The sequence below is a fragment of the Lithobates pipiens genome, unplaced genomic scaffold, assembly GCF_037356315.1.
Source record: "Lithobates pipiens isolate NorthernLeopardFrog02 unplaced genomic scaffold, aLitPip1_a1.2 Scaffold_18, whole genome shotgun sequence".
NCBI classification, from domain to species: domain Eukaryota; kingdom Metazoa; phylum Chordata; class Amphibia; order Anura; family Ranidae; genus Lithobates; species Lithobates pipiens.
Window position 1 is genome coordinate 151423474 of NW_027507758.1, and position 27301 is coordinate 151450774.

At 42.1% G+C, this 27301-nt stretch overlaps 1 protein-coding gene across 1 annotated transcript in view; it reads left to right on the forward strand.

The window, feature by feature from the left end:
- The first annotated feature begins 1889 nt into the window (after positions 1-1889).
- TULP4 (TUB like protein 4) overlaps positions 1890-27301 on the forward strand; it is a 292811-nt gene continuing 267399 nt past the window's right edge. Inside the window, exon 1 of the mRNA XM_077486273.1 lies at positions 1890-2029. The gene's annotated coding sequence lies outside the window, so the exon portion shown is untranslated. The remainder of the gene's footprint in view (positions 2030-27301) is intronic.

A 27301-nucleotide genomic window follows, 5' to 3' on the forward strand; every position in this document is an offset into this window, starting at 1 on the left:
TTCGACGGACGGTTTGAGCATCCGTGTGTGGTCAAGTCCGTTCAGTGGAAAGTACGACGGACTGTCCGTCGGATTGTATGACGAACTAAGTATGCCATACAGTCCGCTCGTGTGTACGTGGCATTAGACACACCTCGTATGGCCAGCAGTGTTGGTTGAGGGATCAGCAGCACCAAAAGGGAAACCAGCAGAGGATAAAGGGCAACCCTGGTTGGGTCGCAGGCTCACGATCTTTAAGCATATGATGGCTTGATAAAGGGGTCCTGCATGGCCCAGAACTGTCACAATTTCCTGCTGTGATATGATAGCCTTAATACATTTTTCTATGCTTTTGGAATATCCATGGTGTGCTGACTGCATATTCTTTGAATTGTATCTAGTTGTGAGACATCAGGATGTGTACAGTACTGATGCCTGGTTCTTTTCTCATCCAACTCTTTCAAAATTCAACTTTTCCAGGAATGAGATCAGGTGTGTTCAGATGCTAGGATCCTGCCAGGAAGCTGCCACTGCAGATCACCAATCAGCCTTGTGCATACATGCGACTTCAGGGAGGGTAATGCTTTCGCCACTAATGATTGGTGGTGTGCAGTGACAGCTTCTTGGTGGGATAGCTAATGTGGTTTTGGATTAGTATCTGAACACACCTGAGTTCATCTCTTTACTCTTCAATAGGGATGAGCTCAGGCGTGTTTGCATGTTCCACGTGCAGAGCCCACCAGGAAGTCGGCGCAGTGCTGCCCTAATCACAGGCAGAGACATTTCCCGACCTCTGCGGCTGCACATTGGCGCAATGTCTCACTACCTGTGATTAGCACATCGCTGCGCCGACTTCCTGGCGGGCTCTGCATGTGGACCATGCGAACATGCCTGAGCTCATCCTTACTCTTCAACAAAGAAGAGGAAAGCCACAGCAATCAAATTGCTTGTAAATCCATAAGATATTCCAAAATGAGCCAGTTAGCAGACCTCTCACAGGACCAGAGAGTAGGAAAATGGCCCTAAGGTGTTATATTTGCATAATTTATTTACATAGTATATTCATTTTTATTAATTTGGTGATCATTTATGACCTGGAGGAGTAATTACAGTATTAAACATGTCTAAATGCTTTCACATAACCATGAATGATCTACACACCAACATGCTTTTTTTATGTTCACAGCTGCATTTGTCATTTATTGGGGTATTCCCACACGCCCGAGTGCATGAGGCCTTTCACTTTGTGGTGCCGCGCCCATTTGTATGGCTGTTTATTCTGATGCCACATTAGACCTGCTTTGGGTTTGGTTGGATTCAGCAGGACCAACTGAGGGGTGCGTTCTACTAGAGGCAATGCATGCAAAACCTCTGCTGCATCTTTCATGCATTTTTTTTTTAATGCAAAAAGCAGCATTAGACAATGGCAGTCTACACAAACCTTATTCCTGACTGTCCCTGTGGACAGCAAAATATTGGGGAATCTTCTTCATTGAATAGAAAAGGGGTAGGGCAGAATTATGAAGCACCATTGTACAAAGGGCAGATTTATTGATGATGAATTGGCACCGATTGTGATTTTTTGAGAAGAAATGTTCAGTATTACTGGTCTGCATGTAAACACTGGTCTGCATGTAAACACTGAGGTAATCAGGTATGGTGGAGGTTTCTAACATCTGGTTCTGGATATAAATAGGTGGTACCTATGGGAAAGGGGATGTTTACATAAATGTGACGTTTCTTTCTGACTGTGAGGAGAAATGAATGCTTCCACAGCAGAAGCACACTATGTGCCTATGTGCAGGCCTTGCTGGCAGTGTGCTGGGCTCAGCCATTCCAGTCACACACTCCAAAGGCTGGCAGAGAGAGGAGGAGAAGGAGGAGGTAGGGGGGAAGTGACAGACAGCCTGGAGCAAGGGGCAGGCTTGGGAAGCCGAGTCATGTGACAGGGATCACGTGTCCGGAGAGATGGAGGAGGGGGGGACATTGGAGAGATAGGCCCTGCATTGAAGAGCCGAGACAGACAGAGAAGGGCTGCTTCTGCACTGAGGTGAGGTGCGGGACATGGAGGACTATGTGTGTTGTCCTAGGTGTGGGCGCTCAGCACGCAGCACAGCATTCGGCGTGGGAGCCGCCATGTATAGCGCTTATTGCCGCAGGCTGGGATCTGTGTGTGTTATTGCATGCAGGCGGCTGTCTAGCCATGCATTGGTGGGTGCGCGGATTGGTGCAGATTGCAGGGCTGCTGCTAGGCTGGGTAGGGGAAGTTGTTGCTGGCGGAGCAGTGCGGGCACCATGTATTGTATGTGTAGGCGGAGAGCACTCATCATCATCATCATCATCATCATCATCATCATCATCATCATCTATCCATCCACCTTACCCATCGACGGAGGCTTTCATTTCTTAGATTGCTGCCCTCTGATTTTCAATCGTGTTATGTACTGAGGACCCATGGAGGATCACATGGAATGACCAGTGTGTGATCATTGATGTGCAGCAGGTCATACACCCCTGCCATGGCACCATGCAAACCTACCACCATTCATAAATGTCATGACATCATACATGAAACCCACTTCTTCATCACCTGTCACCTCTGCCATGGCACCATGCATACCTACTACTATTTATATACATGTCATCATATATGAAACCCACTTCATCACCTGCCATGGCACCATGCATACCTACTATTTATATACATGAAATCCATATACTCAACTGTCACCCCTGACATGACACCATACACATCTACTAATATTTATAAACATCAATGTACATGTCCTTATGCATGAAATCCATATCAACTGTCACTCTTGCCACGGCACCATGTCATGCTACTATTATTCATAAATCTCAATATAAATGTCATGACATCATACATGTAACCCTCTTCTTCGTCAACTTTCACTCCTGCCATGGCACCATGTCATGCTACTATTATTCATAAACCTCAGTATAAATGTCATGACATCATACATGAAACCTTCTTCTTTATCGCTGTCACCCCTGCCATGGTATCATACAAATTTACTAATATTTATAAACCTCAATATACATGTCATCATACATGAAATAAATATCATCAATTGTCACTCTGACATGGCACAATGTCACGCTACTATTATTTATAAATGTCATGACATCATACATGTAACCCACTTCTTCATCAACTGTCGCCCCTAATGGCACCATGCATGCATACATACTATTATTTATATACATGTTGTCCTACGTGAAATCCATATCAACAGCTGTAACCCCTGACATGGTACCATGTAATACTTACTATTCATCATAAATGTCATGATGTCATACATGAAACCCTCTTCTTCATCGCTGTCACCCCTAACATGGTATCGTACAAATTTACTAATATTTATAAACCTTAATACACATGTCATTATGCATGAAATCTATATAATCAATTGTCACTCCTGACATGGCACCATGTTACGTTACTATTATTTATAAATGTCATGACATCATACATGTAACCCACTTCTTCAACTACCACACCTGTCATGGCACCATGCATATATACTATTATTTTATATGCATGCCGTCCTACGTGAAATCCATATCAACAAGTGTAACCCCTGATATGGTACCATGCAATGCTACTATTCATCATAAACATCAATATAAATGCCATGACATCATACACAATACCCTCTTCTTCATCGCTGTCACCTCTGCCATGGCACCATGCATATCTACTACTATTTATATACATGTAATCCATATCATCAACTGTCACCCCCTGCATACATACTACTATATATGGATTTCATGTATGATGACACATAAATAGTAGTATGTATGCATGGTGTCATGGCAGGGTTGACAGTTGATTATATGGATTTCATGTATGATGACACATAAAATCAACTGTCACCCCTGCCATGACACCATGGATTCCTACCACTGTTTATTTATGTGTCTGCATACATGAAATTCATATAATCAACTGTCACCCCTGACATGACACCATACACATCTACTAATATTTATAAACACCAATGTACATGTCATCCGTCACCCCTGCCATGGCACCATGTAATGCTACTATTATTCCTTAACCTCAATATAAATCTCATGATATCATACATGAAACCTATTTCTTCATAGCTGTCGCCCTTTGCCATGACACCATACAAATCTTCTAATATTTATAAACAACAATATACATGTCATCATACATGAAATTCATATCAACTGTCACCCCTGCCATGGCACTATGCAAAGATGCTACTATTTAGAAACATGTCATCATACCTTAAAACCCATATTGGCACCGCTGCAACCCCTGCTGTGGCACCATGTAATGCTACTAGTCATAAAAATCAATATACGTGTCGTGACATCATACTTGAAGCCCATGCGGTCATAGCTGTCACCTTTTGCCATGCCACCACCATACAGACCTACTAATATTTTAAACCTCGGTGTACGTTATCATACATATATTCTATACAATTAACTGTCACTTCTGCCATGGCACCATTTTCATAAATGTCATGACATCATACATGAAACCCATTTCTACATAGCTGCCACTCTTTGCCATGGCACCATACAAATCTAATATTTATAAACATCAATATACATGTCGTCATACATGAAATCCATATCAACTGTCACCCCTGCTATGGCACCATTCAATGCTGCGACTAGTCATAAAAATCCATCCAAATGTCATGACATCATACATGAAACCCATATCGTCATCACTATCGCCCCTGCCATGGCAAAATGTAAACCTCATATAATGTATAAACATGGATATACATTTCATGTCATCATGCATGAAATCCATGCTGTCATCGCTGGCACCATGCAAAGATACTGCTGTTTATAAATATCAACATATATGAAACTTATATTATCATAGCTGTCATCCCTTGCCATGGTACCATTCAACCCCACTAATAATTCTAAACACTGATATACATGTCATCATACGTGAAACCCAGATCACCGCTGTCACCCAGTGCAATGGCACCATTCAAAACTATTTCTACTTATAAACCTCAATATACATGAAATTCACATCATCGTAGCTTTTGCCCCTTGCCATGGCACCATGCAGGCCTACTATTATTTGTAAACAATTATAATTGATGCTATGACATCATACATGAAATCCATATCGGCTGTCACTCCTTGCCAAGCCACCATGCAAAGATTTGTAAATGTTAATCTACATGAAACGTGTGTCATAGATGGTACCTATTGCTATAGCACCATGTAACTGCTAATATTTTATTATAATGAATACACATCGTAGCAAAATCCATGAAATCCATATCATCAGCTGACACCCCTTGCTATGCCACCATTGAAAGCTTCTAATATTTATAAACCTCAATATACATTAAATCCATATCATTTATAGCTATAGCCCCTTGCCATGGCAACATGCAGACCTTATATTATTTATAACCATGATATACATGTCATTATACATGCCATCTATGTCATCAGCTGTCACCCCTTGTCATGCCACCATGCAAGCCCTAATAAGATTTGTAAACATTTATATACATGAAATCCATGTCATAGCTGTCACCCATTGCCATGGCACCATGCAAACTACTAATATTTTATAATCATCATTATTACACGTCGTATCAAAATCCATATAATCAGCTGTCACCCTTGCCATTGTGCCATGCAAACCTACTGATGATCATAATCATTAATGCACATCATGTTAACACGAAATCCATAGCATCATAGCTGGCACCCCTTGCCATGTCATCCTGCAAACCTACTCCTTTTTAAAAGCATCATAGTACACCTCATGTCATCATACATGGAATATTGATCTACACAAAGTCCATATCATCATGCCATGGAAACGTGAACACCTACAAATATTTATAAACATCAATATACATGTCATGGCATCATACATGAAACCTATGTATTCATTGCTGTCACCCCTGCCATAGCACCATGCATACCTCCTACTATTTATATACATCAATGTAAATGTCATGACCTCATACATGAAACCCATGTGAGCTCTCACCCCTGCCTTGGCACCATACAAACTTGGTAATATTTATAATTCCTTTGTATATTAATAAATAATATACATGTCATTATCAATGGAATCCATTTCATCAGCTGTCACCCTTGCCACTGTACCATGCAAACCTACTAATATATAAAAACATTGATATAAGCCAAATCCACATAATCATAGTTGTCACTTTTGCCATGGCATAATACAAGCCTACAAATGCAGGAGTTAGGATCATTAATACATATGTCATGTCAACATACATGGCCTTTTGATCATCATAGTTGCCACCCCTGCCATGTCTTAAGCAGATCTACTACTGTTTATAAAAATCCATATACTTAAAGGAGTTGGAAACCCTCAAGGTTTTTCACCTTAATGCATTAAGGTGAAAAACGTTCTGTGCTGCAGCCCCCCAGAGCCCCCCCCCTTTTTCTTACCTGAACCCAATCATTCCAGCGATGGGGACAAGCACAGCAGCTCCAGCCACTGTCTCGAGTCCTCATTGGATAGATTGATAGCAGCACAGCCATTGACAGCGGGACTCAGGAGAGTGCCCACACTAGTGCCCCATGGAATGCACCTCTCCGTGGGGGAACCTCGAAAAGCCAGGAGCGCCGCCAGGGGACTCTAGAAAAGGAGGATCGGGGCTGCTCTGTACAAAATCCTTGCGCAGAGCAGGTAAGTATAACATGTATGTTATTAAGAAAAAAGAAAAAAACCTTTACAATCACTTTAACATGTCAACATATATGGAATCCATATCATCAGCTGTCACCCCTTGTGATGGCATCATGCAATCTACTTATATTTATAAACCTTGATATATATGTTATAGCAACATAACCATACCGGAAGTCCTATATGAACATAGGCCCAATTCACAATGCCTTGATAAAAGGATAAGAGTCTTTATTTTTTAGCCATGTGACTATGTTTCAAATCGCACCTGAAAACTCCCTTTTAAAAAAAATAAAGATCCTTATCACGGTGTGTTATCTGTGTGAATTGAGCCTCCTAGCTTATATATGAAATCCTCTGAGCCGAAGGCTTGCTAGGGATTGGTGTTACGGTATGTTTAGATTTCAGCCCAGGCTTCCATGGTATATTAGCATTCGGCTGGAAATTGTACCGTATGACTGTCTTCTGTCCACCAAAAACAATAACCCAGATAGGTGATATTATGTATTCAAAATCAAGATGTTTTGCCATCCTGTGTGGATATTGCTGCTAGTATTTTAGAGCATTATGTCGGTAGGTTTTTTAGTTCTGTTTTACTACAAAGCAAAATTGTTTTTTTTTTTGTATTTTTTCTTTTGTTTTTTTTCCATCATGCTTAAATTGAGTGGCAAATTTTGTCACAATAGCTTTTATGTCTATTTCTTATACATATAATTGCCATTTGTATTTGTTTTTTTTGTTTTTTTTCTTTCACAATATCTTAAATACATTTGTTGCTTTTGCTGCTGTTTGTGGAATTGCTACCCTGAAGAAGTGAATTTCTTTTAAACAAATAACAATTCACACAAGCTTTACCGGATTGTTAAATCTATTGTCTTTAAAAGAAAACTTGTGGCTTTACGCAGATTGAAAAGAGCATTTTCAGAAACAAAGATTTCTGGTATGACCACTCCCGATTGTGTTTTTTTTTTTCTTTCTTGGGTTACCTATAACAATAGAAGATGGCATGTGCTAAGCTGTAATTGTCATCTCCCATAATCTAAGAAATGAGTGCATGATGTGCTGTGAATTGAAATATCTTGTAACGTTCTGAATTCTCTCTTTCGTAATGGAAGCATAGAAGTGCTGATAACAGTCAATGCTGTCAGTTGTTTGCTCAATGGGTCTGTCTGCTGTGCCACAATTGTGTGTTGTTGTTTTTTTTTTTTTTCCTGCTTACTTTTCTGTTCGCAATGCTGCTTCTTTGTATGTAGTAACATGCAGAGAGAGTAAAAATCACTGGCTTTCTCATCTTTCTAATGAAGCTGTACTTGACACTATATCTGAAAACAAATGTCACCTAAAGTATTAATCTACCGGCAGATCATTTTATACGGAGCCTCTGTGAAAGTGACCTGTCTGTAAAATATGGTTTTGCTAACTACGCATTATTTTTACTTGCTGACTTTGTGCCCCATCGGTAGTGGTGTGCAAGATACATATTTTTTTTTTCTTTGCTATATTTAATTGGGTAATCGCATTCCTGTCCTAGTTTCACATTCAGATGGTCTTATCTAGGGAAGTGGTGGTCAACTTAGGTGACATAAAGTACCCTTAAGGGGGTTGTAAAGGTTCGTTTTTTTATTTTCTAAATAGGTTCTTTTTAAGCTAGTGCATCGTTGGTTAACTTACCTTTTCCTTCGATTTCCTTCTAAATGTTTTTTCTTTGTCTGAATTGCTCACTTCCTGTTCCTCCTCAGTAAGCTGTTCTGGCTGACTAAACACCGCTCGGATGATGGTGTGAAGTTTACTGAGGAGAAACAGGAAGTGAGAAATTCAGACAAAGAAAAAAAACATTTAGAAGGGAAATCGAAGGAAAAGGAAGGTAAGCGGACCAACAATGCACTAGCTTAAAGTGGTGTTGCCACCAAAAAATTAAAAGCTGCTTAAAATTCGTAAAAAAAAAAAAAAAAAAAAAAAAAAAAATAATAATTGGCAAAAAAAAAAAAATTTTTTTACTCACCTCTAAATACCGGTTGCTAGGGGGTCCCTCGTAATCTGCCTTCTTCATTGCCCGGGCTGGTGACATCACTTCCCCTCGCGCCGCACATTCACCTGGGACCTGTCACGTGTCCTAGGTGACTGTGCGGCGTATCACGGTGCCCTGTGCCGCTCGCGCATGCGCAGTGGGTGCCCAGCTGTGAAGCCACAGCCGGGTGCCCACAGTATGCATGACGGCGCCGCGAGCGGAGCGGGGAACGAGGGGGGGGGGGCTTCGTTCCCCCGCATCGCTGGACCCTGGGGCAGGTAAGTGTCCGATTATTAAAAGCCAGCAGCTGCAGTATTTGTAGCTGCTGACGTTTAATTTTTTTTTAGGGGGTACCCCACTTTAAAGGAACCTATTTACAAAATAAAAAACAAAGCTTTACAACCCCTTTAAAGTATCACTAAATCCACATCATAAAAAACTATCAATAAATGCTGTATTTTTTTCATACTCACTCAATTGCTATGAGATTTGTTTTTTGTATTCTGCAAAAAAAAAAAAAACTTTAGTTGATCCTGCTGCACGCTATCTACATAGCTACACCTTCTGTCCATGTCCCCAATTCATCTAGGGATTTTGCAGCTGTGTTGGCAACTCTGCACATGCTCAGTTTTTAATGAGTTTCTGTGCTGTGCATTTCCTCCCTATTGCATGAGCAGCCCATGTGACAATAGTCACGCGTGTGGGCATATACATCGTGCTAAATGACAGCCCACTCCCTCCCTGCTCCTCCATGCCCACTAACCAGCTAAACACAGTGGAGGTGAGATCTAAAATGTAGATTAATGGAGGCTTTACCTCCCTCTCATTATAAGACACAGGCTGGAGGGCCGTGACACAGCCTGAGACTGGCAGGAATCCGCCCACACCATGTTATTGCCAAATAATAAAGATTTGATCTCAAATATCTATTTGTATGACAATTTAAAACAGTTTATTGATAATATTTATTTATTTTTATTCTGTATTCCAAAGGCTGTTTTTTTTTACTTTGGACATGTGACCAGGAGCAGAGGACTAGGCTCCTTCTGCTTATGTTTCCTTACAGACAGGCTTTTTTTTTTTTTTATGAAATTAACGACAGTGCCATCATCCGTATACAGAAATAGAAGGGACAATATAAAGTAAACAGTGCGTTTAGTGTCACTTTAAGTGCGGCCCTTCACATTTTCAAAAGGCCATACTTAGCTGGCCATGCACTGTACAAATGTCATCAGGAACTGGACAAAAATTGCTTTGTAGATGACACTGTCAGCTCTTTCTAGCCTTATATCCTTGACCGAACAGCATGCAATTTGATGCAGCCATTGTTCAGGTATTAGGACAGCTGTCTGTGGCGGCTGTCAGATAACTAGACTTCAGGGGGATTTGTCCATTCATGTAAGCTTATAGCGGATTGTCAAATACAACTACTGTTTGTATTGCTGTTACAATGCTGATGATATAAAATGAAAGTGTATGCCGTGACCATAGATTTCCTTTATTATTTTTCTTTCAATGTCCCCAAGCGAGCAACTAGGCATGAAAAACACATACTACTAGTTGCTGGGGTCCAAGGACAGAACACGAAGTACCAAAGGGCTGCAGGTTGGGTAGCGGACATCTTGAGGAGAGCTAGAGGCAGCTGGCTGGAATGTCTTTCTTTTTTTTGTGCTGGTACACTAAATCAAATTTCCCTAACTTGCTCCATCTGAAAATCCTAAAGCCAGTCATAAATGGAGCGATTTTCCTGAAACCCATGAAAATCACTAGATTCCCCCATCAACACTGACTGTGTTAATGGGGGAATCCCTCCCGCGGAGCCATTGTATTCTCTGTCCCTGCCGGGTAGAGGGGAGGGAGGAGAGCAGACACACGTCCCCTCTCTTTCATTTGTTACAAACCTGGAAGTGACATGTATGACATTAATTCTGGGTCCCCAATGACAGTTTCCCCGGCTATCAAGGCCACAAAAGAATGTAATGCAGTACGACGTGCATTGCATTACATTCAGTGGAGCACAGGGCAGACATCCAGGGTCTTTTAGACCTTGAATGTCTCATTAAGGAGAACCTGTCACCAAAAATAAATCATCAAGCGATGGAAAAAAAGGTAAGTAAAAAAAAAAAAATGATTTACAAAAATTTGTTACACCTAAACACTTCAAAAAATTGAGGCCTCCCCACTTATTTGCACACATGTAAATGCAGATGTCGTGCTGCCTACACCTAAAAAACATGGATTATGTTGCGTATCGTCACGCAAGCCAGAATGAGAGCAATAATTCTAGCACCAGACTTCCTTTGTAACGCTAAACTGATTACCAATGGAGGGCTTTGAAAGCGTCGCCTATGGAATATATAGGGTACTGAAGTTTGTTGCCATTTCATCAGTCATGCTTTGCAAACTTGTTCTGGGTCCGTGACTCAAATTATTGAAGCCCCTGGATAATTATTACTCCTCTTATACACTACTGCCCAGTAACGTAAAATGTTTAGGCATACAGGCGTTTTTTTTTCTATTTTTTTTTTTTTTTTTTGTCTAAATGCAGCACATTGTTTTGTTTTCAATGTGCTGGTACACACAGGCATGTAAACATGTGCAGCATAAAGATGAGTAAAGAAAAACAGAAATCTGCATTGCCCGTCCGTATTTTACACAAGTAAAATGTTAATTTTGAAGAGGTTAGATTTGCATTGGGGAAGTAGAACTTATTTTTCTCGTGTACATGCAAATAAATGCACAAAATACATGAAAATTAGGTTAGGAATACAGTTATTTATATTTATTATATATAATAATTTTTTTTTTACATAAGGTAATATTTAAAAGAGTAGTGCAAAAAAAGATCCATATACAGTGGTGTGAAAAAGTGTTTGCCCCCTTCCTCATTTCCTGTTCCTTTGCATGTTTGTCACACTTAAGTGTTTCGGAACATCAAACCAATTTAAACAATAGTCAAGGACAACACAAGTAAACACAAAATGCAATTTGTAAATGAAGGTGTTTATTATTAAAGGTGAAAAAAAATCCAAACCATCATGGCCCTGTGTGAAAAAGTGATTGCCCCCTAAACCTAATAACTGGTTGGGCCACCCTTAGCAGCAACAACTGCAACCAAGCGTTTGCGATAACGTGCAATGAGGCTTTTACAGCGTCCTGGAGGAATTTTGGCCCACTCATCTTTGCAGAATTGTCCTAATTCAGTTACATTAGAGGGTTTTCGAGCATGAACGGCCTTTTTAAGGTCATACCACAACATCTCAATAGGATTCAGGTCAGGACTTTGGCTAGGCCACTCCAAAGTCTTCATTTTGTTTTTCTTCAGCCATTCGGTGGTGGACTTGCTGGTGTGTTTAGGATCATTGTCCTGCTGCAGAACCCAAGTTCGTTTCAGCTTGAGTACACGAACAGATGGTCGGACATTCTCCTTCAGGATCTCTTGGTAGACAGCAGAATTCATAGTTCCTTTTATCACGGCAAGTCTTCCAGGTCCTGAAGCAGCAAAACAGCCCCAGACCATCACACTACCACCACCATATTTTACTGTTGGTATAATGTTCTTTTTATGAAATGCAGTGTTCCTTCTACGCCAGATATACTTGGACACACACCTTCCAAAGAGTTCCACTTTTGTCTCATCGGTCCACAGAATGTTGTCCCAAAAGTCTTGGGGATCATCAAGATGTGTTGTGGAGAAATTGAGACGAGCTTTGATGTTCTTTTTGCTCAGCAGTGGTTTTCTCCTTGGAACTCTGCCATGCAGGCCATTTTTGCCCAGTCTTTTCCTGATGGTGGAGGCATGAACGCTGACCTTAACTGAGGCAAGTGAGGCCTGCAGTTCCTTGGACGTTGTTGTGGGGTCTTTTGTGACCTCTTGGATGAGTCGTCGCTGCGCTCTTGGGGTAATTTTGGACGGCCGGCCACTCCTGGGAAGGTTCACCACTGTTCCATGTCTTCGCCATTTGTGGATAATGGCTCTCACTGTGGTTCGCTGGATTCCCAAAGCTTTGGAAATGGCTTTATAACCCTTTCCAGACTGATAGATCTCAATTACTTTCTTTCTCAATTGTTCCTGAATTTCTTTGGGTCTCGGCATGATGTGTAGCTTTTAAGGATCTTCTGGTGGACCTTACTGTGTCAAGCAGCTCCTATTTAAGTGATGCCTTGATTGTGAACAGGTGTGGCAATAATCAGGCCTGGGTGTGGCTAGAGAAATTGAACTCAGGTGTGGACAACCACAGTTATAGTATGTTTTAACAAGGGGGGCAATCACTTTTTCACACAGGGCCATGATGGTTTGGATTTTTTTTCACCTTTAATAATAAACACCTTCATTTACAAATTGCATTTTGTGTTTACTTGTGTTGTCCTTGACTATTGTTTAAATTGGTTTGATGTTCCGAAACACTTAAGTGTGACAAACATGCAAAGGAACAGGAAATGAGGAAGGGGGCAAACACTTTTTCACACCACTGTAATACAACCAATAGGTTATAAATAGCAAGAACAAAACAGAATGGCTACTGATACAATAATGGCCAAATAGGCCTCATAGCCAAGCTTCAAACCGACAGCTGTGTATAGGAGCATTTAAACTTGCAAGATCTGCATCTCGTGATTAGTTGGGGCCACCGAAAACCCTACGGAGGAAGCAGTATATGCCCTCTGGACAAGCTGGGGGCTTAAAGCCCATGTGTATGGGCATGCTGAAATCACCTGCTCTCGCTCTATTGTGGTCATAGTTGGACAACACGCATACCATTATAATTATTATGTAATCTGTGTGAAATTAAAATAATATTCATGAAACTTATGACGGCTAAAGTTCATGCAGTACAAGATGAGACTCTCATGTAGATAAATTAAATTATATTTAAACAGAGTTCCACCATATCCTCAGTACATATAGAATATAGTTTGGTATTCTTTATACATCTGCTATAGAAACATGTCCAGGCACGTTCTAGACCAGGGATATGCAATTAGCAGGCCTCCAGCTGTTGTAAAACTACAAGTCCCATCATGCCTCTGCCTCTGGGTGTCATGCTTGTGGCTGTGAGAGTCTTGCTATGCCTCATGGGACTTGTAGTTTTGCAACAGCTGGAAGTCCGCTAATTGCTAATCCCTGTTCTAGACTGTTTACCACTTGTTTACCATAAATCAGTCATCTATGTTGGTACAATGCTAGTGGCCATCATAGGGTAAGTTTAATTAAACTCTATGGGAGATGTCTGCCATGTTATGGAAAGTCTAACGTTACCTTACTTGATACAGTGCCTTGAAAAAGTATTCATACCCCTGGAAATTTTCCACATTTTGTCATGTTACAACCAAAAACGTAAATGTATTTTATTGCCATTTTGGATGATGGACCAACACAAAGTGGCGAATAATTGCGAAGTGGAAGGAAAATGATAAATGGATTTCAATTTTTTTTTGTTACAAATAAATATGTGAAAATTGTAGCATGAATTTGTACTCGGCCCCCCTGAGTCAATACTTTGTAGAACCCGCTTTTACTGCAATTACAGCTGCAAGTCTTTTTGGGGATGTCTCTACCAGCTTTGCACATCTAGAGTGACATTTTTGCCGCTTCATCTTTGCAAAATAGCACAAGCTCTGTCAGAGTGGATGGAGAGCATCTGTGAACAGCAATTTTCAAGTCTTGTCACAGATGCTCACTTGGATTTAGGTCTGGACTTTGCCTGGCCCATTCTAACCTATGAATATGATTTTGATCTAAACCATTCCATTGCACCTCTGACTGTATGTTTAGGATCGTTGTCCTGCTGAAAATTGAACCTCCGCCCCAGTCTCAAGTCTTTTAGAGAATCCAACATGTTTTCTTCTAAGATTGGCCTGTATTTGGCTCCATCCGTCTTCCCATCAACTATGACCATCCTTTCTGTCCCTGCTAAAGAAAAGCATCCCCACAACATGATTTGTTTCATGGTGAGTGATGTGCAGTGTTCGCTTTCCACCACACATAGTGTTTCGCTTTTAGGCCAAAAAGTTACATTTTGGTCTTGTCTGACCAGAGCAACTTCTAGATCAACTGTTGTTTGCATTAGATCTCACACAGAAGAAGCAATATTAACAGTTATTTGCTGGGGCGGCTAACCTGTCATCGCCCCCCCCTGATCAAAAAATTGACCAGTTAGCTATTTTGGAAGCTATTTGTTAGATCCTGTAAGATTAAGTGGTTTTAACATTAGATCTCACATCATTTCAAAGATTCCATATAGAGATATTAAGTGGTACATAAGGACGGGTTGGCCTCCCCACATGCAATTATCTACCCAAAAAATTCAGGCTAATAGATATTCATTAGATCCGGTAAGATCAAGTGGTTTTAACGTAAGATCTCACATCATTTCAGAGATATTCCACATAAAAATAAGGATTTTAGGTGGTACATAAGGATGGGTCCCCACCACCCCACATACAGTTTTCTAGGTAAAAATCATTCAGGCTATTGGATATTCATGTAGCGCTATCCCTGTAGGAGCTGCTTGAGTTTGTTCAGTCCGTTACTTTGCCCTTAAACCACAAGAATCGTCCCAGCCCCTACTGGCACACCTAGCAATAAGGTTAGTGTAATAGCACAATAAATGACAGACAGGAGCAGTTCAAATTGTTTTTAGCTCTCTCAGGTTTACTTAAGAGAAGAGACTTAAAAGGGCATTAGTCAGCCAAGTCCTGGCTAAACAGCCAAGACTTGGTTTAAATAGTTCTTAAAGCAGTTAAATAACAATTAGAAACAACCAGTAAACGATACCAATGTACACAATAACAGACAATCAGTGAATTGATTCCTCAATAAGGCTATTGGTTGCTGTAAATACTACCACTGCTAAAGGGGAACCCCAGCCTGGCCTGTAATACCTTTTTAATCTTAATGAGAGATGCGGTAATATAGATACCAGTAACATGTTCCCTTTTAAGAGCAATAACATAACAGTGTTCAGAGTACAAGGCCTTGTAAATATCTTCACCAACAGTTGGAGCTCATAGAAGACAATAAATCATTAGCATAGAGGATTTGATATGGCAGTATCGGGTCCTCTTCGCATTTCCAAACTATAATGTCTGCCTGCAGGGTTCAAAAGTGGGTAGTGTGTCAGCAAAGTTGCAAGTGCCCTCTCACCAGTCTCTGGAACTGTGTTTGATGGTTCTTCAGCAGGTGCATGTAGTCTCTCCTCACATGTCCGTTCACCTCCCTGTCTCGTGGTGATCTCTCCTCAGACCGACAAACCATCTTTAGCTAAGCCCCCCCCCCCCCCCCTTCTTGCAAAGCAAACTGTGTTTGGTAGTTCTGCCCCCTGTAGAAAACAATGTGGCCATTTTGTGATGGGACTTTAACCACCTCAATACAGTGCACTTACACCCCCTTCCTGCACTCTTACAGTTTATGTCAATTACTCAGTCATGCAACACTGTACCCATATGAAACTTGTGTCCTTTTTTTCACACAAATGGAGCTTTCTTTTGGTGGTATTTAATCACTAGTGGGTTTTTTATTTTTGTGCTATAAATAAAAAAAGACCGTAAATTTTGTGAAAAAAATGCTTTTTTCTTTGTTCCTGTCATAAAATTTTGCTAATTAATAATTTTTTCTTCATAAATGTTGGCCAAAATTTATACTGCTACATATCTTTGGTAAAAAAAAAACAGATTTGTGTATATTATTTGGTCTTTGTAAAAGTTATAGAACTACAAATTATGGTGCCAATCACTGAAAATTGTTGTAAATGATATGTGGCGCTACCTCACTAACTAAAATATTAAATAATTAAATTTTTGCTTAATCACTGAAAATTGATCACATCCGATCAGGCCTTCAGTACATCAGGGGTATCTCATTTCTTGAGACACTAACAAGTCAGCAAAGTACAAATACCCCCCAAATTACTCATTTTTAGAAAGTAGACATTCCAAGGTATTAGGTAGCATGGTGAGTTTTTTTAAGTTGTAATTTTTTCCCACAACCCTTTGAAAATGAAGATTTTTTTTTACAAAATTTTCATATTATCAGGTTTTCACACACCGCATATGCATACAACAAATTACACCCCAAAATACATTCTGCTACTCTTCCTGAGTATGGCGATACCAGATGTGTGAGACTTTTACACAGCCTGACCACATACAAAGGCCCAACATTCAAGTGGCACTTTCAGGCGTTCTAGGAGCATAAATGACACATCTCATTTCTCAACCACCTATTACACTTTTGAAGGCCCTGGAGCACCAGGACAATGGAATTGCCCACAAAATCTGAGGCAGGATGAGTCTTTTGAATGGTTCATTTTTTTTCCCAGAAGTTTTTGGAAAACGTGGAAAAAAAATGAAAATGCAAGTTGTCAATTTATAATAATTCTCCAACACATAGCATGTATATAGCAAAAATGACACCCCAAAACACATTCTGCTACTCTTCCTGAGTATGACGATACCACATGTGTTAGGCCTGGCCACATACAGAGGACCAACATTGAATTAGTACCTTCAGGCGTTCTACGAGCATAAATTACACATCTAATTTCATTCCTACCTATCAGACTTTTGAAGATCCTTGAGCACCAGCCCAGTGGAATTACCCACAAAATGACCCAATTTTGAAAAGGAAACATCCCAACGTATATTCTATGAGGCATGGGCTGCAGATAGGTACTCGGGTATTCTCATGGCCTGGAGACAGGTACTTGGGTGTTCTGATGGCCTGGAGACAGGTACTCGGGTGTTCTGATGGCCTCGAGACAGGTACTCGGGTGTTCTGATGGCCTCGAGACAGGTACTCGGGTGTTCTGATGGCCTGGAGACAGGTACTCGGGTGTTCTGATGGCCTGGAGACAGGTACTCGGGTCCTCTGATGGCCTGGAGACAGGTACTCGGGTCCTCTGATGGCCTGGAGACAGGTACTCGGGTCCTCTGATGGCCTGGAGACAGGTACTCGGGTCCTCTGATGGCCTGGAGACAGGTACTCGGGTCCTCTGATGGCCTGGAGACAGGTACTCGGGTCCTCTGATGGCCTGGAGACAGGTACTCGGGTCCTCTGATGGCCTGGAGACAGGTACTCGGGTCCTCTGATGGCCTGGAGACAGGTACTCTGATGGGTGGTGGCAGGTCTTCTTTATTGGGGGGGCAATCAGTGCGTGTTGGTGTACACTGTAGGCGGTAATGAGATGTTACCGCAATCTCCTCACACGCGATCGGTGTGTGAGGAGGAGAACCCGGTAACATCTCGTTACCTCGGTTTGTTGACATTTAGTGATCGGCTGTGATCCTGTCACGTGGTAAACAGCCGCTGGCCAATGGCTGTTTACCACCGTCGGTGAGGAGTAGTGTTCCCAGAAACGCACGCCACCACGTGCTTGTGTCAGTGTCTATTCCCCCTGCGACCGCAAGACTGGGGGTGCGGGACCGCGGATGACAGAGCAGCCCCCGCCAGACACTCCCCCCATCAAAGAACCTTTGGTCCACCAAAGAAGGTACAGATTCTATGACCTGTTGCATGCTTTTGATATACACGTGGAGAAAAAAACAGGTTAGTGTGCACAGGAAACCATACAAATTACATCTGCATAAAACCCTGGCAGAGGAACCTCCCACCAATTAGCATATTAGGGGAGGATTTTTTGCCTACAGGCCACTTTACCTGGAATGGCCCAGCTAGATGTGCCAAAGGGTGAGTTGGGATTGTCCACCACCAAATATACGGTGGAAGGGTCAAGTGCTTCAAGAGTCCTTTTTGCAGTGAAAATGACCTCCTCAGAGCTTTCACCCAAAGTGTAATATGTTAGTCTTTTCGATGGGTGAATAACACTTTGCTCTCTTTGTTCTTTTAAACTCTGGGCTTACAGGCACACTGTTCTCTTCTTTTTCTTCCTGCATTTCAGCTTCCTCCTCAATGAAGGATGGAAGTCTTCAGGGTCTGCTGTCAGCAGGGAACATTGAGAGTCTTCCAAATCTTCAAAAGGTGGACTTTGGGGTACAAACTCTCGAGCCTCTGACCTGAGAATCCTGTTGTCAGTTACCTTAGGGGGGTGGAGAAGAAGGGGGGGGGGTGGCAGGCCCTGGCATTTGAGACGGCCACAGACAATCTATTCCCATATATTCATCCTTGCTGTTTTCATCTCCTTCTGCAAGGAGTACAGACTGAGATCTAGTCACTGGCCAGGATCTCTGAGACGCCATGGGTTTGGACAGCGAATCAGGCTGTGGGTGGGACACAAACTGCTTCTGACAGAGACAACAGATGATTGTGATTGCAAAGTCTTCAGTGGGCCTGTGCTTCCCTCTGGCCAGATTTGATATATTGAGAGTCCTGGCAGCTGCTTGCAAGCAACCTATGGCTGCGACTTCTAATTGTTACCCAACTTGTGCTTTCCAGGGACACCCAGGTATCTCAGCAGTACCTTGTACAGCTGTAGGTCCTGCACTCGTACCCCGAGGTCAAAGTTTATTATGTTTCTCTGTCCTCGGGCATATGAGGCAGCTTGAGCCTTATCATAGGCAGTCTTCAGACTTCTCCGCAGGCGATCCACATACCCTCTGTGGGAAGTTGCTGAGGTATGGTCGAGGGATGTGCCGAAGGCATCATGTGGCATCATTGGCAGTGCTGTTTATAAGCATGCACAATAGCTGCTTTATGCTTGCTCCAGTGCTGCTTTTGTTCTGAATTTACTGTTTCGAGCATATCCAGGAGGGTTTGGTTGAATTTCTCTAGTTGAGGATCTCCTTGAGGATGATACGGGGTGGTTTTAGACTTCCTGATGCCCAACAGGTCTAAAAGTCTGTTGATGAGACTACTCTGAGTCTCTCCCTTGATCATGCGTTGGGACAGACCAAACCCTCCCGCTACCGCCATCCAAATCATGTGGCACGCAAGCCATACTACAGCCAGGAAGTGAGAGTGGATTTGTGTTACAACCGCCACTTCCAGTTGCGGCAGATGTCACATATTGTTTTATCTAGCAATATGGAATATCTTGATGGTAATGAATACCAACGAGTTCACTAATGCACTTTATGTGATTGGGTCTATACAAACCAAGGTTTCACTGACATTATGTATGTACATATAAATTTTTATATATATATATATATTAGTGTGTGTGTGTATATCTATAGATCATGGTTATGAGCCGATGTATGTATATCCACTCGCCATAACAACAATATCCTCCTTCAAACAGCCAACGGAAATCTACTGCGGGTGCTCTTTAAGTGATTAAGTTAACCCAATTTTCTGTATTGTGAAAGAGGATGTTATGTCGAGTAAATTGATACCCAATATGTCACACTTCAAAATTGCGCCCGCTCGTGGAATAGCGATAAATTTTGGCACTTAAAAGTCTCCATAGGCGACATTTAAAAATGTTCACAGTTTTGAGTTACAGAGGAGGAGGTCCTATACTATAATTATTGCTCTTGCTCTAACGATCGGGATGATACCTCACATGTGTGGTGTGAACACAGTTTTATATGTGGGCGCAACTTGCGTATGCATTCGCTTCTGCGCGCAAGCTCGGAGAGAGACAGGGCGCTAGAGCTGCACGATTCTGGGCAAAATTAGAATTAGGATTTTTTTTTTTTTTTGCTTAGAATAAAAAGATCACGATTCTCGCGGGGTCTCTCACATTATACAAAAAAAATTGGGCTAACTTTTACTGTTTTTGTTTTTTTAATTCATTAAAGTGTTATTTCCCCCCCCTCCCCAAAAAAAAAAGCATTTGAACGACTGCTGAGCAAATTCAGTGTGACATTAAAATATTGCAACAACCACCATTTTATTCTCTAGGGTCTCTAAAAAAAATAAAAAAAAATAATAAATGTTTGGGGGTTCTAAGTAATTTTCTAGCAAAAAAATGATTTTAACTTGAAACCAACAAATGTCAGAAAAAGGTTTAGTGTTTAAGTGGTTAAACTTCCCTCATTTTCACACCAAAGCATATTCTTTAATCTAAAGGACAAATTGTTACAATGTTTCTACTTAAAGAGGAAGTAAACCCTGATGGGTTTACTTCCTCTTTTTTTCCCTGCAAAGGTAAAGCATAATGGACTACTATGCATCGCATAGTAGCTCATTATGTGTCACTTACCTGACACAGGAGCCAGCGAAGTCGCCGCTGTCACCTGTAGTCCGCCGCATCCATCTTGGTTGTGGCGTCTCTCGCAGCTCCGACGAATGACAGCGGAGAAGCCGCGATGACGTCACTCCCGCGCATGCGCACGGGAGTCGCGTCTCGGAGCTCCGACGCTGCCATTCGCCGGAGCCGCGATGACGTCACTCCCGCGCATGCGCACGGGAGTAGACAAATTTGGCAAATCCATTCTTGGACTTGCCGCATTTAGTGCGCCTGCGCGCCGCTGTCTACGGCGCATGCGCCGTAGACAGCGGTGCCCATTTTCGGGCAAATATCTCCTAAACCATATAGGTTTAGGAGATATTACTTGGACCTACAGGTAAGCCTTAATCTAGGCTTACCTGTAGGTCAAAGTTGTTTGGAAGGGTTTACTTCCATTTTAAGTTCCATTGCTAAAGAATGTTGTGATTCTTGACAGACTGCCCGTGTTTTTTTTTTTTTTTTTTTTCTTTTGATGGCTGTAGGCTTTAGCAGAGTAGAGAAAATTCTCTGCATGGAAAGGAAATACTTTTTTCAAGATCGCAACAGGGAAAAAAATTGCAATAACGATTCTTAATGATTAATTGTGCAGCTCTATTACAAGGACATCCCTTGTGATGGAAAAAAAGTATGACAGGACCTCTTTATTGTGAGATCTGGGGTCAAAAAGACCTCAGATCTCACATTTACACTTAAAAGCAATAAAAGTTTTTTTATTTTTTTATAATAAAAAAAAAAAATTGTCCCTTTTTTTTTTTTTTTAAGGCTGTTGGGCAGAAGTGATGTTTGACGTCGCTGCTGCCATCCAATGGCATAGAGTCTAGTGGGGGCCATCATTCCCTCACTTGACTTGGTGCCAAGCCAGAAAGGATTGGCTCGTCTCTGCCTATACCGATGGCTCTGGTAAGCAGTGGACACGACCAGGACGCGGTGGGAGGGGGTTGGGCACTTCTCCCGCTGCCGATAAAAGTGATCTTGTGGCGAATTCACCGTAAAGACCACTTTTTATCCTAAAGCGGACCGCGTGGCATTAAAGAAAACTGCATTATGGCAACTGTCTGCTGTCATAACAACAGTATTTAACGTCAAAGGACCAATGTATATATATCGACGGCAGGCGGTTCGGAAGTGGTTAAATGCTTATCTACTGGACTTTTCATGCACAACCATCTTTAGGGTTTACAGAGAATGATTTACAGTTGTGTGGATGAAAACGCCTTTTTGAGAATGGGCAGATGATTGGCAACAGTAACTCAAATTACCACTTGTTACAACCAAGGTATGCAGAATACCATCTGTAAATACACAACTACACAACTCATTGAACCTTGAAGCAAATGCGCTACAGCAGCAGAAGACCACACCGGGTGCCACTACTGTCAGCTGAGAACAGGAAACTGAGGCTACAATTTGCACAGATTCACCAACATTGGACAATAGAAGATTGGAAAAAACGTTGCCTAGTCTGAGTCTCGATTTCAGCCTCAGCATTCAGATGGTAAGGTCAGAATTTGGTGTAAACAACATGAAATCCATCCTGCCTTGTATCAATGGTTCAGGTTGGAGGTATGATGGTGTGGGCAATATTTTCTTGGCACACTTTGGGCTCCTTAGTACTGACTGAGCGTTGTTTCACCAGATCTCAGTCCAATAGAGCACCTTTTGGGGTGTGGTAGAAAGGGAGATTCGCATCATGGATGTGCGGCCGACAAATCTGGAGCAACTGCCTGATGGTATCATGTTGGCATGGACCAAGATCTCTGAGGAATGTTTCCAACACCTTGTTGAATTTATGCCACAAGAAATTAAAGCAGTTCTGAAGGCAAAAGGGGGTTCAGCCCGGTACTAGCAAGTTGTACCTAATAAAGTGGCCAGTGAGTGTATTTCAATCCTTAATGTGTAATTAGATGAATTTGGATCTGTAAGATGATTTGTCAGTATTGAGCCAATGGTAATTTGAGTTAACTTCTTATCTTAATGTACTAAGAATATATATACGAAGTAAACGATTTGTTTGGAAGAGATCTGCCACCTTACTCCCGGCAAGTTACATCCTGGTTCTTGAATTTCACTGCTGTAGGAAAAACGACTTATCCATACTCGCCCATAAGAGTCCATAACAGGAAATGAAAAATGAAAGCAAACAGGACCACGGAATGTGAGGAGAAGGAAGAAAAGAGAAGTTGAAGAGGAATTGAGGGTCCCACGGGAGACCACCACAATGGGGAGTCTTATCAGCGTTCTCGGGTTGAAAGCAAAGAAGGGTCCAGGAATACTGATGTTCAAACATCAGTACCATGTGCCTCTACTAGTCTAATAGTCTAAACACAGTCATGTGTCTTGCTATCGGATGCGAGGTCCTGCGCACTCTCCTTTTACACCTGGTGCCTTTTGCATGGGAAATTGGATATGGAGGGAGGGTAAGCACTCCTTTTGAGGCTCCAGGCATGGATGATTGTATCATTTTGATATATATTTAAACTCTGTAATATATGTATGTAAACGATATGTAATATGACGACTGTTATTAATTTCTTGTTTTTTGATGTTATTTATTGTTGGCTTGTATATCCATCCCCTGAGGAAGCTATTGCGAAACATGTCGGGATAGTCGATCACAAGCACCCCTATCCATCTGCTGTTTGGACCAGTCTTTATATGTGATTTTGTATATGTAGATATCTGTGTTATTTTTATTGGTTTTTATGTACTTCTTTTTTTCTTATTTTCTAATTTGAATATCATGCACCACAAAAATCCCCTCTTTCTTGGTCTTACCAATTACACAAAATAATTCTAATTGGGATGAGGTGCCATTCTTTTTGGGTGTTGATGGAAGCAGGAATCAAATTTTCCCCAAAAATTTTTTAAGAACCTTTTTTCATCTGCTTTAATAAACGTCATGTGGCCATATAAATGGCATATTATGGAATGTCCTGTTTTCTGAGGTTTCATGTTACCTTGGCAGTGCCACATTTTAGTAGATTTTTTGGCTTTCGAAAGTAAAGTTTTGTTTCCTAGAAGAAATGCATGTGCTCCTAAGGGCCGGTTCACACTGCGACGCGAGGCGAGGCGACACGGCTCGGCTCGCCTCGCCTCGCTCCCGCAAGTCGCCCCCATTCAGTACTATGGAACCGTTCTGAGAGGAGCGACTCGAGTCGCTCCGACTCAGAAAAAAGGTTCCTGTACTACGGGGCGACTTCGGGGGCGACTTGCATTGACTTCTATGCAGAAGTCCTCTGCAAGTCGCCGCTGAGCTCCCCGCAAGTCGCGGCGAGGTAAGTCGGAGACGCCTCGCCGCGGCTCGCTGTGTGAACCGGCCCTAACACGTCCCCCCCCCCCTCCCCTGGTGACAGGTGTACTATGCTGTCTTGTGTTTATATATTAGGCTTCACCCCACTCATCCTGGCATGTAAAGATGAAGAGCTTTATGCTTCGGCAAAGAGAATGGCTGCTTCGGTGTTGGTTATTATGGGATGGCTATGCACTGAGCTGCAGTCTTTGGAGTGTAACAAGCCAAAAATAAAGTGAGTCATGTCAATGTCAGATTGGTGGGCAGTTATACATTACATTGCAAGAAGTTATTTCTGGTAAAGGGACAATAACCGCTTCTGAGGCAAAGGTTGCATATACTTTTTCATAAATTTTACATATATATTTTATTTTTTTGTAAAATAAATGATAGGGCGCATTAGTCTAGTCTTATGTTCTTATCCAAGTATATCACATTTATCAGAAGGTTTATTTTTTTCATGATTATATATGCAAGAGAGAGTTCTTATTGCTGTGTGTGGTTGCCTTCCCCGTACACTTGATGAAATGATGGTTAACAGATTTTAAAATAAATGAAAACTAGTATAAGACACATAGAAGTCATGTGAAACCCTAAAGGGGAAGTTCCATTTTATGCCCTCCCCTTCTATATTTTACACTTTTGGGGGGGGGAGCGGGTATCTGTTTTTGGCAGGTAACCCCTCCCACTTCTGTTCAGATCACCATGGAGATTCCACCGGAAGTTCAACTTCACAATGACCACCTATGCCTGTAGCCTTCTGGGACACTTCTCAGGACTGCAAAGGCCACTGGACCATTCACAAAGTTCTGCGTGGGTCGGGAATATGCAGTGGCCAACCAGCCACAGTAAACATGCCAGCGCTGCAGACCCGAAGACTGACAGAGAATTGGTTCAAGTGAGGCTGTTGCTGGATCCCTGGACAGGGGAGTGTAAAAGTCAGCAGCTACAGTATTTATAGCTGCTGACTTTTAATTTTATTTTTAGACTGAAGAACCTTCCATATGTACACCCCATGGAAGTTATACACTTCTTTCTTTTATATATATAAATATATCACACATTCATATATATTCAAACAGGCAACCATTAGATATTTATTCAAATAGGGCCTGCAGATAATAATGATATGGGTTACCCCCTATAGCAGATTGTCGTCTTTAAGCATTTTGGCAAAGGATAGGTTTACACTGCTGTGATCTGATTTTGACCCCAGTTTCAGTGCGATTATGAAGTGTAACTTGGTTGCTACTTTGAATTTGTTTGTATATCCTACGGCAGTGTTTCTTAACTCCAGTCCTCAAGGCGCCCCAACAGGTAATGTTTTTAGGACTTCCCTTAGATGAAACAGCTGTGGTAATTACTAAGGCAGTAAAACTGATCAAATCACATGTGCAAAATAATGGATAGCCTAAAAACATGACCTGTTGGGGTGCCTTGAGGACTGGAGTTGAGAAACTCTGTCCTATGGGGTCAAAATTGTGCTGGAATTGCACCAAAGTAGTTTGGGAACCTATCCCAAAATCGTGGCATGCTGAGTTGCACTGATGTGTATGTGCACCATAAAAAAAAAAAAAAAGACTTCCATTGTCATGAAATTATGTACGACTCCAGTTGCATCTGAAATAAAATTAGTGTAGATGGAGCCTAACTGCTCTCCAGTCTTTGACATTGGCTGAAATGTTTGACCATATCTCCTGCAAAAGCCATTGAGTTGCAAGGTTTTTGTAGGTTTCCTTGCATAAACTGCCAAATTCAAAATCCCCTTACAAAACATCAATGAGACTGAATTCAGAGCTTTGACTAGGACAGTCCATAATACTCTCTCTCTTATTTTTGAGCCATACCTTGGTGGACTTGCCAATGTGCGTCCCATCATTAGCGTGTTAATTTCCGGTTCAGGCTGCCCTAAAACAGTAAAGCACCACTAGAACTTTTCCACCACTATGCTTCACAGTTATGAGGTTATTCTGCTGAAATGCTGTGTTCAGTTTGTATGTAGCAAGGTCCCAGGCCTCCTTTGATCTAATAAGGACCTCCAGGGCCAGGGATAGCTGACATCCTTCTGTATGCAGTGGGTTGTGAGGCATGGTGGGTGCAGAGTATTTAAAGTTAATGGGCGCCAGACACTACTTGAATGCAAAAGAAAGTTTATTTCTCTTAAAAAAAAAAAAATTTGGGGTGGGGGGGTTAAGAGCAGGACACCCTTAGGTAGTTGCAAGATTAATTTGCCGACTCGGACTTCAATAGGAGGACAGCCATGCGGGGAAAGGCATCCAGCAAGATGCCACATCTGCATGTGCAGGAATTCTGTCTCCTATGGCAACAGTCTTTACCAGTTACTAACATAAAGCTGAACAGTTCCTTTCTATTCCTCTACAATCACTCATTATAGTTCTTCAGCACACTGAGCTCTCGGTCTTTCACTAGACCCACTGATTCACTGCCACCTGAATCCCTTGAGCTCCTCCAATCTTCACGTGGTATCTTCCTGAAGCCTCACCCCCACTTCTCTGCTGGGCCCCTAGCTTGGCACTCTAGATACCGCTCAAGCTTCACACCTGCTGGTCTGCTCGGTCCCTGGCTTGACGCACAAGGCTGCTCTGCAAGCATCACCTCCTCTGGCTGGGTCCCTGGCTTGATACCCACTGAAGTTTCCCAATTCTTCACCAACCCCGTTTGCTGAGAATGCTGCCCCGGTACTTGCTTCAGTTACTCACTGTGGTCCTTGGTAATTAGGCAGATAGACCCTTACTGGTGACTGCTTCCCCCTCTTAACTCCAACCACAACAGGTTCTCTGGCCAGCAGAGCCGGCACTGTTGGTTGGACTGCAAGCCGCAGTCCCAACCCTCTCTTGTTTCAGGATAGGCCCTCAGACAGCCTAGCAGCCAGATGTGCCTGGGATAGGCCCAATCTCTGGCCTAGCAGCCCGGGCAGTACAACACACGTCCACCCAGACAGCCATCCAGGTGGCACTGAACATAGATCACCTGCATATATAGGCTCTCCAGCAGGCCAAGGGACTAAAGAAAACCCCTGCCCATTGGCTGAGATACCCCAATATACCCATAACCTAACCTTGCGTTGCCCTTCTCATAATTGGCCCTAATATATGAATGGGGACCTTGGATTGTGGGCTCCTTGAGGGTAGGGATCGATGTGAGTGTGCAATGTACAG